The sequence below is a fragment of the Amblyomma maculatum genome, chromosome 5, assembly GCF_055883805.1.
Source record: "Amblyomma maculatum isolate TAMU_Amacu chromosome 5, ASM5588380v1, whole genome shotgun sequence".
Lineage (NCBI taxonomy): Eukaryota > Metazoa > Arthropoda > Arachnida > Ixodida > Ixodidae > Amblyomma > Amblyomma maculatum.
Window position 1 is genome coordinate 80,191,418 of NC_139348.1, and position 16,543 is coordinate 80,207,960.

The 16,543-nt window shown below is 44.3% G+C and overlaps 1 long non-coding RNA gene across 1 annotated transcript; it reads right to left on the bottom strand.

Moving 5' to 3' along the window:
• Positions 1-285: 285 nt before the first annotated feature.
• On the bottom strand, positions 286-15,624 carry LOC146188576 (uncharacterized). The gene is made up of 4 exons (XR_014707557.1): positions 15,305-15,624; positions 12,915-12,978; positions 9,091-9,224; positions 286-442 (listed from the first exon to the last, which is right to left on the bottom strand). It is a non-coding gene; the product is annotated as an uncharacterized LOC146188576 (long non-coding RNA).
• Between the last annotated feature and the right edge of the window lie 919 nt (positions 15,625-16,543).

Here is a 16,543-nt window from a genome sequence, read left to right on the forward strand (position 1 = left end):
AGATGCCAGCAACAAATGTTGCAGATGCTCTCCTTTCCTTTCGCGCGCTCTTCATTTCCGCACACTTCTCGCATTTCTTTTGCTTGCAGAAACTAAATGCAGCTTTGAGCCTTCATGCTTTTAACCCTACAAAACTGTTAGCCAGGCAAGAGCTATTGTGTGACCTTTTTTTGTGGGCGTGGGTTTTGCAGACCTCCCTTTGAAAAAGATTGGTCTACAGGCCCTATGGTTAAGAAAGCCACACCTCGGCTTCAAGGTCGGAGACCTCAAAACAAAGGTGCAGGAAGCACAGAAGCAGCAGCGTCAACAGTAAAAAATTTTTTTTTACTTGGCCCTCATTTCTTAACTTTCAACATGTCTGCGAGACAGCGGTTGACAGAGCTGCGCCGCTTCGAATTTGGTGTGCTCTCCAGGAACTTCAGGGTGTGCTGCTCAACTGCATCTGAAAAAAAAAAAAAGAAGCTTTTGATTTCAAGTGCAAAGTGTTTTCAGGCAATCAGAGTTCAAATGACATCTTTCAAGCTATGCAGAGCTGAACAGTATTTGCACTACCCTAAGTACTAACTCAGTGAAGCTTGGCTTATTCTATGGTTGTCAAATGTTGCAAAAGATAGCTTAAAAAAGAAATGAGCTTATGCCTCTTCTCATATGCTCAATTTGTGGCAACAATCAACTTTCTGCTCAGCAGTGTGTATAAGGTCTGCTCTGCAGCAATGTCTTTCACGCTGCTATGTGCAAGTCACGAGCGGCTGGTTCTTAACTCTAACATCACAGCCTTACAATATATTGTACCATACCATATCTGTGACCTTAGCCGTCTGGTATGTGGCTCTTGTGTCAGGCCAATTTAAGCACCTGCTCTATTTTCCTTACCTAAAGCTTCACGGCAGCTGGGAAAAAGCTGTTGTGTACCGCTAGATCTAGCCGAAGGCATCAAATTCTCAGATCTCTCTTGTGTCAGCCATCTGCTTTTGCTTAGTTCAAGCATAAAGAATGCTGCGCCATCTGGTTACACTGATGCTCGTCTCAAGTTGTTTCACAAAATGGCCCTTGCCATAAAAGCCATACTGCCCATTGAAAGGACATACATAGTTATTCCCTTGCACTGCTGGTGAATTCAAATTCCAGTGGCCTACTTGTTATTTCCACGTTAACGCCTGTATTCACCTTTAGACCTCCCTATTGTGCCTCCACATACACACCACCTATATGACAAGACAGCAGTATTTTCGAACTAAGTAGGCTGTACAACACGCAGATCCAGCACTAATGTTAACATCTACATACCTGCCAACCTTCTGATATCAAAAATTTGAAGATTTTTTTTTACTTGCACGAGAGGGAGGGGGCATGTTCAATGTTCCGACTTTCAGAGGAGGAGGAAGGGGGGTGGGGTGGAGTGAGGAGCACTTTCACACAGTGTGAATGAGTCCTAGAATAAACATACACACATACAGCGACAGAAAGCATGAAATGAGTCTAGAGGTGCGTGCCAAGACATCTGCAAGTCGTCGCCAAGTGTTCTAGCTATGCCTCCACAGCCAACGCAAACTAATCGCGTGGCACTACCACCATTTTCCCTCGGCGCCATCGGTTTGCCATCGTAGTCCTTTAATGCAAGATCATTAATAGCCCTTTTACATGCAATTTCTTCTGGCTTTATTTATTCAGAGACCCAAGTCAAAACTTCTATATTTACTGTGGCAGCATGAACTGTGCACAGCCGCTGCCTACAAGAAAAAGACCACCACACCACTATTGCTCGCAATCTGCAAAGAGTTTTCTTTATGCTGATGCGATCGGTTTCGGGGGCCAAGGCTTCTGGGTAGTGTGATCAGCAGACAAGACATCAGACGGGGTCAGCAGGTAGATTTGGCAAAGAAGAAGTCTTATATACACTATTTACATGTCAAAACAGGAAGAGGAACTCGGACGAGAAGAGCGGAGCTAAACTCCTTAGCTACCGAGCTACTTAGCTACCGTGGATACAGTTCCGCGCATTAATAAAGCGTCTGGAATCCCCAGTTCCCTAGGTGGAGAAATGAAGTTCAATTGGGCCAGTCCAATCAGTGGGCACGTGCGGTCAACAGAGGCCCGGCCCACTGCCAGAGGCATCACTGGAACCTCCTCGCAGCTTTTCAGAGGAGTGGTGAGGGTCAGCACTGCTGGTGGCAATGTCGATGTTGTGCCTGGTTATTGGTGCAAGTTCGGCACCCGCAGAAAACGCCCTCGGCTGAGGTGTCACGCCCCATGCTCTCGGGAATGTCAAAGCTCTTGACCGGTCATTCCGCTACTGGGGCTAAGCAGCGTGCATCTCCCGTTCCAGGAATCGGCTTCGTTCTTTTCTCGGCTCCCTCTATCAAGAAGGTTGGTTGACGCTCTTGTCAAGCAGATATGAACGCCTCACAAGAGTCATCTTCCTATGGGAGAATAAAGGCATGACGAGGGTCGCTTCACCCGTTCCGGCCCGGCAGGGTAACTGACCGCCCAGCATGTGGGAATGGAATGCCTGTTGTCGTCGCCGTCCTTGATGGCCACTGCTCACAGGCAACCCCTTTGATTCTGCCTCGATCTGCTGGAAGCGCGCCACATGAACTTCGGCTGAGATCCCAGTCGTAACAGCTTGTCCACCGCCAAGAAGACGCCACGAAGAGGTCGCAGCTGATTGATTCACCACAAATGGGTGTCACAGTTGCAGTCTGGCTCATAGTCAAACCCTGATGACCTGTATAGCTTGCGAGTCCTCAGTGGAGCATTAGCGATCAGGTCCTAGCCCCCACCTCCGCCAAGGCAGTACATGGCCAACCAAAGAACACCACCAGGCTTTTAAGTTGAGCAACAAGAGTGCAATTTTGGGTGTGACATAGCCCTTGCTTATAGCACGAATCTGGAAACCTGCTCAACCGGAACTGGCCGATTTTTTTTTTCAGCAAAAGGTGCTATTCCGAATATTAAGAAAAGACTACTTCTCATTAGAGCAATGAGGCACATCTCAACATAGACACAAAGAAAGAAAATAACTTTTTTCAAGCACTGTGATCATTTCACGCAAGGTTATAAAAGGAAGCTGCTGTAGTCAATGCAAGGTCTCAGGTCCTTGCCCGGTACCTGCACTCCCCAGCTCCAGCATTTGGTTTATTTCAGAAGCTAAAAATCCCTTCTGCTGCGGAGAGACTCTATGGGCACCGTGCAGAAGTAACTCGTGGTGCGGCGCGACGCGTGCGCCCCTCGCGGTGGGAATAACAGTTTCGTAGTGACCCGTGCGCTGGCCGTGCAACGGAGATGCGTAGGATCTGCTGTGTGCGAGGCGCATTAGCCGTTCTTTTGATTCGCGGCATTCTATGGTCACAAATGAATTTCTAGGGTGCAGTCCCTGGGTTGCTGCTGCTGCACACATTTATCACAGGCCTGATAAAATATTTTTCACATTCTCGAATAAGCTTTATGAAGCGAAGCTAAGTTTGGATCGCTGCCGTATAACGAGCAGTGAGCTCGCAATCATGCCAGTTTGCCGCGTCCAGATTTTCCGCGAAGCATTCTTCCCGAAAGAGGACACACTACCTGCCCCTGCATTAGCATCCTTTCTCAACCCGTAAAAAAAAAAAAATGTTTAAAGAAATTGGGCGACTCATAGGCATTAGCGCTATCTGCATGGTGCCAATTAGCATGCCCGATAAATGGAATGAACGTCTACTGGGACCGCCGTGCGCGCCCAGCGGCCCGCGCTCGTGGGTGCAGTCGTTCATTGCATAATTTTTATTTAAGCTGTCCTGTGGTCTATATTTCAGTCTACGATAGCTTGCATAAGCACCAGTACAATGCAGAGCAATCAACGGGAATGAAGCGTTTTAATTGCGCATTTACAATGTCTTGAGCTTAGTTTCGTGAATTTGGCTTGGCAAATTTATTTTTTTGCTTGCTTGCTTTCAGTATTTTTTTCCTGCCTCTCAGCTCGTTCCTTTTTTTTTCCTTCCACACCCTTTCCTTTCACGCTTATGCCGCTACTTTCCTTCTCTTGGGCGGTTTCTTTTGTCTATCCCCCAGCCTCACGAAAGGGCTCTAAAGAATGTGAGAATAATGAACTGTTAGGAAAAGAAGTTAAAATAAGCTGAAATGAAACTTAATTTCATGAAGACACGTTACGCAACATACTAAACACGGGAAGCTGCCGAAAGCCTTGACAACCTACATTAGACGATTGGCCGATGTGTGACCCGCTTTAATCATTTACTCAAGTATTCGCTAAAACTTTCAGCTATGTAGATGAACCCCTTGTCTTCCTGGAATGTAATGCAAACCAAACGAAAGTATCTAAAAAAACTTCCCTATCTGACATCGAAGTGAAGTACTAGCTCTCCGCTTCGCCCTCCTCTGTAGATGTGATTCATAAAGCCCCTGTCTGATTCCATATGCTTTATTCCTTTAGTTGTGTTAATGACATTTCAATCTCTACTGAAATTTTGAACCACGAATGATGAGCTGTTTATCATGCCATACTGCTCAATCGAGACTATAGTAAAAGGTAAGTAAAAAAAAAAAAAACAACAACAAACGTTAGTTTTTTTTTTTACTTATTTGTAGATGCTTTGAGCAATCTTTTATTTATTTATTTATTTATTTGAAAATACTGCAGTCTCAGAAGACCAAGCAGGTGGGAATATACAGAAACAAAGCAGGTCAGCTTTAAAAAAAAAAACATACTTGAAATGGGCGCTTGATTTAACAGAAGAAAAAATAAAGGGATCACACAGCAGCAAATCCAGACCAGTAAATGAATGCCGTACAAGAGCACAAAATATAACATTACACAACAATAGGACATGTAAATAAGGGTAAAAACAGCAGAAAAGTAAAAAAAAACATCACAACTGTAATGCGTTTGTTACACCATAATCAAAACTTTCCAAAGAAAAAATGGCTGCAGGCAGTTTGTTCCACTCTATTATTGTTCGTGGAAAAATGGAGTATTCAAACAAATTAGTGCGCGCAGTATAAGGGAGCAAATTATGGGCATGCCTGTGTCTTGATGAGCGCTATAAAAATGGCTGAATATAATTTTGTGAGTTGATGTTCAGATACTTTTTGTAAATTGCAAATAAAAATTTAAGTCGTGCAATGTTCCGCCTAGTTTCCAGTGTTGGGATGTTATTATCTGACAGAACCTTTGATATAGAATCAGTAGCTCTATATTTATTAAATATGAAGCGAACTCCACATCTTTGGACCAATTCCAGCTTTTGTTTGTCTTTTACGTAGAAGGGATCCCAAACCACTGAAGCATACTAGAGTTTCGGCAAGATAAATGCTTTGTAGGCTTGAAGTTTTAGGTTGGAAGGTGCCTGTTTTAGCTTGTGTCTTAAAAAGCCGAGTTTACGTGTAGCAGATGCGCAAATGTTTGTTATATGTTTAAACCACGAAAGAGTGTTAGTAGTTGTAATTCCCAGGTATTTGTATTCATCTACTTGCTTTAAAGGGTGACCATCGATAACATAAGAAAATACACAGGGATGCTTTTTATTTGTGACGCAGAGCAGTACTGTTTTTTGGGAGTTCAGTGTCATGCCAGATACCGCACACCATCGCTGATATTCGTTAGACTGTCAAGTAAATTTCTTTGGTCTTGTTCACATGTTATTTGTTTATAGAGAAGGCAATCATCTGCAAAGAGGCGGATGTTAATATCGGGATGAATGTGAGTAATTATGTCGTTAACGTAGATTAGGAAAAGTATAGGCCCTAAAACGCTTCCCTGTGGAAATCCCGATGAAACCGGTAAAGTATTGGAACAGTGCCCTCTGATGTCGACAAACTGGGTACGATTTGAGAGGTACGCATTGATCCAATTTATTATGAAGGAAGGAATACCGAAATGTTTAAGTTTAGTCAAAAGTTTTCTATTAGGAACCTGATCAAAAGCCTTGCTAAAGTCAAGAAAAATGAGATCGACTTGGCCAGCTGAGTCAAGAACTTTAGCAATGTGATGGACTGTTGTTACTAGTTGGAAACACGTAGATAATACTTTACGAAATCCATGTTGGAATGGAGACAGCAAATGGTTACTTTCTAGAAAATTTGTAAGAAAATGAGACACCATATGCTCTAATAATTTACAGCACGTGGAGATTAAGGATATAGGACGGTAGTTTTCCATTAAGAGACGATCACCTTTCTTGTGAACCGCGATAACGCGAGCAATACGCCAGTCATCCGGTAAAATAGCAGTGCGTAACGAGAGGCTAAAAATGGACACTAATATATGCGACACTGGTTCAGCATAGCGGCGAGGGAAGGAATTGGGAATATTATCTAGACCTGAAGCCAATTTTTCTTTCAGGTTTAGTACGAGTGACAAGACTCCTTCAAATGTAATAAAGTCTGGGTCTGAAGTGGATGGCAATAATATGTTACCTGTCTCATCTCTGGGAGAGAACACAGAGTGGAAATAATTGTTCATAATATCAGCAACTTTGCTTGGGTCCATAATGGTTTCAGAATTTTTTAATATTCGACCAATTCCAACACTTTCAGTGCCAAGGTAGCATTCATTATACCCGCCATCCTGCTCCAAGCAAGTTGTCGAGCGGCTGGCTGCCACCTGTTACCTCCCGTCAAAACTTAATTTCAATTTTGTGACAGAGGACTTGAAAGTACTGTTAAAGAGGCAAATAAGGATCGTTAAAAAAAACGAAAGAAAACTAGCATTCAAGTCGGGATTTGAGGCAGGACGTTCTTTCAACGAAAGAGAAAATTAGACTTGCTACAATTCTGACAAGTGGCAGAGTCAGACATGCATGTGTATTAGAAACTCTAGATCGCTTGCTGTGCCGTGCTGTAAGGTAGTTTTCATTCTCATAGCTGTGTCACTGTATCAGCGACAGCGTGCCATCTGTCATCCTTTCCTTTATCGTCGAGAAAAGTGGCAACCGCCTCACCAAAAAACAACTTAAGCTCTTCAAAAGCCATCTGCTTAATATCAGTGCCTGCAGCATTTTCAGGCCCCGGTAATCTCGTTCTCGAGTTTCCAGGCTTGTCGCTTTTTTTTGGGGGTGGGGGGGGGGGGGGGGGGGCTTTTTTATCTTCTTCGACTCCAGTTTCATTAATTCCTATTCTTCTTCCATACTCGTTCCATCCTTCTCGGCCGCTCAATTCCCCGCAGCTTTCTTTTATTTTTTTCTGCAGCCACACTAGCTTGGGAGGATGTTCGCCACAAATGTTTTTTGTATTTATCTTCATTTCTACCATGTCTTTTACGGCTCGGCTGCTATCATCTATCAACTTTTGCCAGAGCTAACAAGGGTTCCACGCGTGGCTGCACTACAATAGACGCTATCTCCCTTGATTCATCCGGGGACATAGTGCCCGATTCCCTGCCTTCAAAGTCCTCTCTGTCGCTGACCTGAGCCACTCCGCCAGAATCTGACGCTACCTTGGTTTGCCACTGCCTGGCCCATCGCGCGAGAAAGCTCATTCTTCTTTCGGCTTAGTTCAGCTGCAATTTCGCGGGCTTTCAATGAAGTGAGCGCTTGGACGGCTCGGTCACTGAAGCTACGACCTTCCTCCTGCAGCATCTGCTCTGACCTGTTCGAAAAGAGGTACGGAAACTGCTCCGGCCGGTTCCGTGATACTGCTGCCTCTATTTCCAGAATGCTAAATGGGCCTATTCTGGCACGTGCGACCGGCAGACATGCGTTATTCTTTACGGCAACCTGTTTAATACACGCACAATCCCTCATTAAGTCAGCTGCCTTCACGTATGTGGAGTGGATTACGTTCATGGTGGCCGCGGAATCTTTAAGAACCCGACAATGCTTCCCATTAACCTGCATCTCTTTTAGGTATGGTTCTAGCAGGCGCATGTTTTTTTCATCTGAATCCGCCAAAGACAAAAAACCCTTCAACTTCCTGCATGTGTTGGCAAAGTGGCCGGGCTCGTTGCATCGGAAACAGACCGATTTTTATCTCGGTTTCCTTCCTGTTGTCGGCTGTCACTTTAGGGTAGTTACTCGACCCTGCCCTGTGGCTTTCGTCTTGCTCCAAGGTGCCGCTTGCTAGGTTTGCAGTCTGGGTTCGCGGAACTTTTCGTTTGCTTTAGGGTTTCCCCGAGAACGCGATCACTCTGTTTCGCACCTAGCATGAAATTCTTCGGCCAGCTCTGCTGCACGTTCTAAGCTTTTATTTCTCGGCCTGTCTTGCACCCACACACGCGTTTCTGCTCCTAGACAGCTATAAAATTGTTCCAGGCAGATCACTTCTATTACTTTGTCATCAGTTCCGAAAGCCTGTTCTCCTCTTTTACCATTCTGTCAGGTCTGCCTTCAGATTGTGAGCGAAATGCGGAAACAACTGATTACGTTGTTACCTGGTTTCCCTGAAACGGCGGCAAAACGCATCTGAGGGATAGGCGGTACTTTTTGAGAAGTGCTGCCTTTGCTTTAGTATAGTCGGCCGCTTCTTCTTTTGTCAGCCGAGCAAGCACTTGGGCTGCCTCACATGGGAGGACGGTCAGCAGTTTCTGGGGCCAAAACTCAGACGATAACTCAACATTTTCACATGCCCACTCGAACTTTACGAGAAAAAGCCTTATATCTTCTCCTAGTTTGTACGGTAGCAAGAGGTTTTTTATTTTAACACTTGATGCTTCCTGACTCACAACGAAGTTTGGTGTGTGTCTCCCAGTGTGTTCTGCCTGTGCTAACTGCAGATCGAGCCGTTTTTTTCTTTAATTCTATTCGTCTTCAAGATCCTTTTTGAGCTTCTCCTGTTCCTCAGCCTTCTTTAACTCTTCTTGAATAAGCTCCCAACATTCTGCTATCCCCTCCGCGTCCGCACCGGTGTCCTCAATTGCCCTAATCAGTTCTGGTTTTCTGCGGATGGGCCCACAGTCAATGCCCAATTCCCCAAAGATTAAAACCAGCTCCGGTTTGTGCAACTTTTTTCAGTCCATGACTACTGCAGCAATGGCAAGTCCCTGCACTATGTGGTTAGAGAAAACCAATCTGCCTCTAAAACCACCCTTCATTTGCCGAAGTTTACAAATATCTACAAGTTGTAAAACCTGGCAATGTTCCAAGAGAAGGACCGTGTACTTACCGTACCAGAGTCAGGACTGGGGGCGCAGACCATTACACCGCAGCCATCCACTTGATGCGATCAGGTTCGGGGCCAAGGCTTCTGGGTAGCGTGATCAGGCGGACAAGACATCGGACGGGGAGCAGCAGGTAGAGCTGGCAAAGAAGTTTTATATACATTATTTACATGTCAAAACAGGAAGAGAAACTCAGACGAGGAGAGCAGAGCCGAGCTGAACTCCTTAGCTACCGAACTGCTACTTAGCTACCGTGGATAGCTCCACACATTAATAAAGCGTCCGCAATCCAGTTCCCTAGCTGGGGAAATGAAGGTCAATTGGGCCAGTCAGGGGGAGTAAAATTATGCTATATCTAGCTTTTAACACTAAACAGCATGACGTACGGTAAACAGTGATGAATGGTTTTGTAACGTATCGCGTGTAAAAAAAAAAAAAAAGTCACAGCTCAGCGGTGCGCTACTACACTGCGATGCAAGCAATGACTTCCTCTTGCTCCTTTAGAAAATTAATATCTAGCCACACTAGCATTTTTATTTTCCTTTACTACCCTCCCTACCAAGCTTTTACTGAATTGTCTCGATGCGCTCATATATGCATGGATCAGACGAAGTGAGTGTCTGCAGGTTCTTCGCTAAAATCGGACTAGGAAAACCAACTTCGCTCACGAAAAAAAAAAAAAAAAAAGAACCAGGACGGAAATTGAGTAGCCCAAAGCCTTCTGCGATTGGCTGCCTAGCGAGCTGCTTCTGGGTGATACGTGAAATTTTCTACAAACCCAGAACCTGAGCGCGACAGCGCCGAGCGGAATGCTTTGGCGGCCCTCGGCCTGTCACGTCCGTCAACGCTCCACTGCACTAAGGGAGCTTTTGTAATAAACGGAAAAGAATTCTCAGGAAAAACTCAACTTTATAATTTTTGAAGGAAGAACTGGGTAATGCTTGCCCGCTTCGCGTTGGCATTCGGCCCGACAAAAGCGTCCTCTAGCTGCTAAACGCATCGCATAAGCCGTTGGTCGCCGCCGCTGCATTCAACTATTTTGCGAACACCACATACACAACAAAAATCAGTCAATGCTTCGTGAATATGGCGCGACAAAACAGAACCATACAATCACTAAATTGCTCTTGCCGGTATGCACGTGCAGAGGGCAGCTGACTGAACCACGCCCAATAAGATCCATCAGCCCTCGCATGCGATCGGTGCTCACGTGACTGCTCCCAAGGTGAAAAACGACTGCGTCTCCGGGAATTTTGTAATCGCTCAGCACTGCATTCAGCACTTAATATAAGAACAAAGCGCTCGCTTGGAGCCCCTATCACTTTTCGGTAATGACCTTTGCCTTCGATCTTTGTGGTCAAAATTTCGACATATCCGCATTATGCCCGAAAAATGCTTCGAGATAAACGGGAGTTAATACATACTACCTATGGGAGGTGAAAGCGCGACATAGAAAATTTTCAGCTTAACCGATTTTTCGAGATATGCGAGTTCGTGTTAACGAGAGTTTACTGTATTTTTTTTACTCACATACCTCACGAGGTGGGTTACATAAAAACCTGGAGTGCGAAAAGAAGCAAATAGAACACAGTTACTTGAACATTGTTATACAAATAGTTAACAACCAACCAGAAAGTTGAATGCAGTTAGAAAAACTTCAGATCAAGAGCTGAGCACCCCACCAATCAGCCACTCAAATGACACACTAAGCAATGCATTTTTAGCAAATAGAATCACTAGCCGCTATTTACAACAATGAATTAAGAAGTGAAGCTCTCATTTCCTATTTCTGCCGATTCATTTGGCCGTGCAATGCAAAAGAAAATACTCTTGGTAATGATATTTTTACTTCCATGACCACAAGCTATATAAACAGGTAATAAAAGAAAGTGAAGGAAAAGCCCTATGCTTATGTGTAGCAGACTGCACACAAAATATCATGCAGTGGAATGTTTACTTCATGTGCCTACACTATGTACAAAGATACTGTCCATGTCTACCTTCTGGCTTCTTAAGTGTTATGGACAAAAGGCTGCCATCAAAGACAAAATTTACTGGACCACTCCACAGCAGCATATCATGCACACTCATGGTAACACACCAGGTGACGAGACTGGCTCTAGGACAATGCGTGTCGTTCGTTACCAACAAGCATGCTATTTTTCTGTCACTAAGTGCTGCTTATTGATTGCCAGGGGCGTGCTGCAAGGCACTGTTGCAGCAGTGGCATTCTGCTGACTCACCAGCGCGAGCAGGTGCCTCTTGTTCCCTTGCACACCATTGTGATAATGTACATCTTCGGTACTGTGTATTAGCATAAATACACTGCCGCATGCAATGCATTCATTACAAAAAGTTCCAGTCTGCACGTCGCTGCTTCTTTATATTTGCACAGGCAGAAAAATGTTGCAAACTTGAGCATGCACTGGGGAGCACCTATACACAATACCAATGAATCAGGGTAATATTGTAGGTAAAAACAAAATATAAAAAACTAGCTGTGTGGGTATTGCTCATACTTGCTCAAGGTATCAATTGCATCTGTCCATGAGTTATCACTTATGCAAACACCTGGTGCCGAATTCTCTAAGGTGCTGTATGTTTGGTGACGACCCCTTAACTGATGCAATAAAAGTACCAACCATTTTCCTTGTTGGTAGATCATTTAATATGTAGCTCTATTGCAAACTCTCTATTGAGCTCTATTTAGAACTGTGGCAGTGTCCATTCATATTGATACGCATGGAGTGTGGTGGCTCATAGAGGCACAACTGCTTTTTGCGACATTTGAATCAAATTAGCAGATAAGGCAGCTTGGGCAAGTTGGTGACAGTATTCTTGGTACCAGTGGCATAGCCAGAAATATTTTTCGGTGGTGTTATACAACAGAATACAACAGACAAAACAGACCAACCGGAAGGGGAGAGCGCGGAAAGAAATGTGGGTGCAATGTTCAGAGAATTTCTCGATTTTCCTCAACGTTACACCAACTTATGGTTTCTGCTTGTATATAGATCCCAAGTACTATATCGAGACCACAGTTCTTACCTGGCCCTTCAAATGTAAGGAGACAGTAAATTACGATTTTAGAAATGCGCTGTTTACAGCACTGCATTTGTTGTTTTATTTTCCTAATATGGCCGTTTATTAAAATGCGTTTAAAAGTGCTGAAGGCAAGCATAATCATAATTGCATAAAAGCTCCGGGGTAAGTGCATGAGACGCGCCTGACCATGCCAATTAGTCAGCAGGGTGCCAGTAGTGCAACAAGAACCTAGAAGCACATTCTTGAGGACCAATAAGAAGCAACCCGAAGCATGAAAATTGGCATGCTTAAAGGGAAGGATTGGGCATGCTCCCAACATTGGCCTTGTCACAAGGCGTCTCACTGTTAGAGTATGTGCAGACATCTAATTAATGAGCAGCTAGACAAGTTTAGGAAAGTAACCAACATCTTCAATTTCTTTTAGACACAGAATATTGCTAAGGACAATGAAGATGAAGCGAGCAGTGGCACAGGCATGAGCACTTGCTCCAGGCCTGCTCCCATTATTAAAAACCATCCCATCCCATCACCATCGGTCATGCTCTTTCTTCACTAGCTTCCCATCCTGTAACAATGTTTTTCTAATCTTTAGAGACAGGTAAAACTCAACACTGGGGCCCCAAAAGCCCTTCAAAAGAGGTATTCCAGCTGCACAACATCATGGCTTAGCCAGCTGCCAAGCAGCTCATCTTTGGGACTGCTGCAGGTACCACTTCTTACGTAACAGCAAAAGAAGGCAATATTCAGAGATAAACACAGGGGTTTCAATCCTCAGTGCACTTACCTCTTGCTTCTCCCTGCCCTTCCGCCATGTGCAAGATGGGTATCCAATTCCATTTCAATATTCTCTGCAAACACATGCAAACAGAAACAAGTCAAGTAGAGTTTGCAACCTCGTTATAGGTAATTAACAAGAATCTGATGTTTGCAAGCTTACTTCATGCACTGCACAAACAGAGTAATGCATGCATCAATGCCAAACACTTTTTACAAGTGACCCACATTTGACAACTCCTTGCGTGCAAGCTACAATGAAAAACAATGTTTACAGCAAAGAGAAAGCCTTAATAGAGCTTCAAAATGCTTGTTAAGCACATTGTTCTGCCTCTTGGTTACGTAGATAGTGACACTATAACTGGTGGTTGTTTTGTGTATTACCAAGCATTTAATGCTTTAAGTTGCTCGCGAAAAATGAGTTCGGGCTACTGCGGGTGCTGGCACACAATGGCCGTTTTTGGCAGCGGATTTGTTATCACTAGAGTGGGGTTCGATGATTGGACGAACAATAAATTCATAGCTAAAAGGGCTCATAAGTAAATATATGTTCTGTCATATGTTTGTGTTTTCTATAGTATCTACAAAACCAGCATGTTTGCTTTCGTCAAAGTACTCCAAGTATTAAAAAAAATAAACATTGCTACAGGCTCTGGCTATTGTTCTGCCTCGGGGAACTTTGCGTCTCTCTACATAAATGGCTTTGGCAAGTATAGCTACCCTCTATGCACATGCAAACTCTTGCCTAAACAGCTGATTTCTCATAGGTAATGTCTCGAATTCTGTGCTGCCACGAGGACGAAAACTAGGCAGCACCATGCTACTCGAGCAGCGAAGGCAGTGGAAGAATGTTTTTTTTTATATATTTCCCTCTCAGAATGAGCGAAAAAAATATGGATGGAAGCTCTTGGCATTCACAAGCAACTGAAGCGGCGGGTGTGCTCGGCACATTTCACTCGAGCACGCCCTCGAAACTCCTCTGAAGGTTCACCAAAGATTCGGCATTCGCTGGCTACAAGCAACGGCGGCAACGATGCGACACGGTGCTGGCGGTGGCAGGCACTTATGCAAAACATCGATTGAAAAAAGTAACTATCGTGTGCATTGGCTGAGCAGTGAAAGCTCGTTCCGATCAGAGCTACCGATATTCATACATAATAGAGTTTGCAATGTTTTCACTGCTGTTCTTTTCTCAAAGACTCACCATCATGAGTAATGTCCCTGGCAGCAGCTCACTGTGCTCTCGCCTGTCTGCTTAGTTTTCAGTCAGATTAACGCGCGTGAGCACACTTGTTGAGAGCTTACATCCCTTTGGATTATTTATAATATTGCGTTACCATCGGCTGCGTGGATTGACAGCGCCAGGCTACAGTTGAGCGCAGGAAGGTCAGCGAAATTTACCGCAAGTGCACCATTCCTTTTTTTTTTTCTTTGCTTCATTGTCACTAGGAAAAAATACTGACGTATTTACATCTATGGGACACGCATTTCTTTTTTTCTTGCCAAAGCGTCTGTTGACACAACATGGATAAAATGTATTTTCAGCCAATCCTGCTGTTGTTTTTTTTCAATAACTTGAACCCATGCATGCCAAATGGAATTGATCAAAAACTAAAATGGGAATTTATCACCTGCCTGCTGGGTGCTTTTTTTTTTTTTTTTTGGAATGTGAACCTTTTGATTTTCCGTCGCAGGACGCAAATTCGGAACGCATTCACAGGAGTGAACCAGGCTGTATTCAATTTGAAGCAATGAAGTAATATGTCTTTTGAATGCATCTTTGCAATAGTTTGATACCTTGCTTGAATTTGCGCAACTGATTTAAGCGTCATCCTCAGTATTACTGGAAATGTTTCACTGCCCTTTGAGGTGTGCAGGCAATTTAAATATTACAGCCATGAAAGATGAGTGTACACAGACAAAGCCTCTATTCACTGAAGATGGCCGCATCAAATGCAAAGCTGGTGGCACATCTGATGATGCCGTGGGCTCCTCACTGTAGATTGTTTGAGACTCCATCCTCCCCCCCCCCCCCCCCCCCCCTCCTGTTGCCTTAACACAAACCCCGATAGGTATGTACTTACATACAACTGGGCGCCGTGCGCACCGCTCTGAAAAAGTCGCCGCAAGCCACCAGCTGACAGCCACTTGCCCCCCAGTGCTACGTAACGTGCGTCCCGATACATACAACTAGGCGCCGTAAACAGCGAGCCACCAGCTGACGGCTACTTGGCTCTTTCACTAGGGGACCCAGTAACTCAGCTTCCGACAATAAAGTTTTGTTTCTCTCTCTAGTGACGCGCAACTGCTGATACTGCTACTGCTAGCCCTACTGCCATTGCAATAAGAAACAGGAATAGGGAAAAGGTTCGCCCGTGTAAACATAGTTACAGCACTTACCTGCCAATTCTTCACCATTCCCATGATAAAATTTCTTCTCTTGCGGTCATCTCCTGGCATGCCAACACCAGTAAGCCTGCCTTTCGCAGCATTCTTTGTAGTCTGTGGCTTGTATGCTTTCACAAGCGATACGTTCACGAAAGCTTTCCCCCGTCGTCGCATACCGCATAGGCTATTGTGGAGCTTCCATGCCACGCGATAAACTGTCTGCAGGCAGCGACTGGCAGATATGAAACAATGAATACTTGCGTACAACAAGAGCATCGCACACCATGACCGCGCACAAACACCGCCATTAACGCAGCCTCCCAGACTCTCTTGGCTACAGGAATGCCTAAAACTTTGGATGGCTCTGGCTTCGTTCGTTTTGCGACGGGATATCGTCTGCTAGTAAATTATCGTCTTCAGACAGGAAAACCGGTTAGGTCAGAGATTTGTCATGTAGTTTTAATAGATAAGAAGCTCTTGCTGCTATTTAAAGTAAAGAAAATTATCATTTTATTACTGATGTCCACCGTGGTGATATGGCCAAAGGAAACAAATATACACTCTCATAATCAAGGAGGTTAACATGACCGCGCGTTCACATTACCCCATTTTCTATGCGCTTTGGTGGAGGGCGTGTTGCTCATTGCAGCATACATACTACCGCGGTATTATTATTTCACGTGATGCAAATTTTGTGCTATTAGAGATTTTTTTTTTTTTTTGACCACCACATTACTGCGAAAGGCGCGGTCGCGATTCTACTGTATATTATACCATATATAGTGTATATATCTCTATTTTCTTATTTTTGCCTGCACTGTCCTTTCTCTCTGTCGCTCTTCTTTGATTTCCTCTACCGCTTCCTCACTATCCTTTTATTTTCGCCGCCTCAGCTAGGTGCTGCAGGGATAGCAAACATCTTTTCCTTCCTTATTGATATCTAATGATAAATAACCACATACTACTGTTTAATTTTTGTAGCACAGTACGTCGATCCAAAGTCGATACCAGCGTAATTTTGCAGTAAATCTAAGTGCCCCAGCATATGTCAAGTTCAGTATCCCTGCATTAAATGTACAGTCCAATACCATCACAGCTAAAATCGAAGGGTTGGTCCCCAGCATGGTCTTCAGAATGGCGCAAGCTGTAACGAGGCCTGGAGACGAAGTGTTGCCGCGTTTCACGCCTTTAATGTATAGCTTTATTTGCATGCAATGCTGCTATGTTCAAGTCCGACTTGCAGACTGCCAC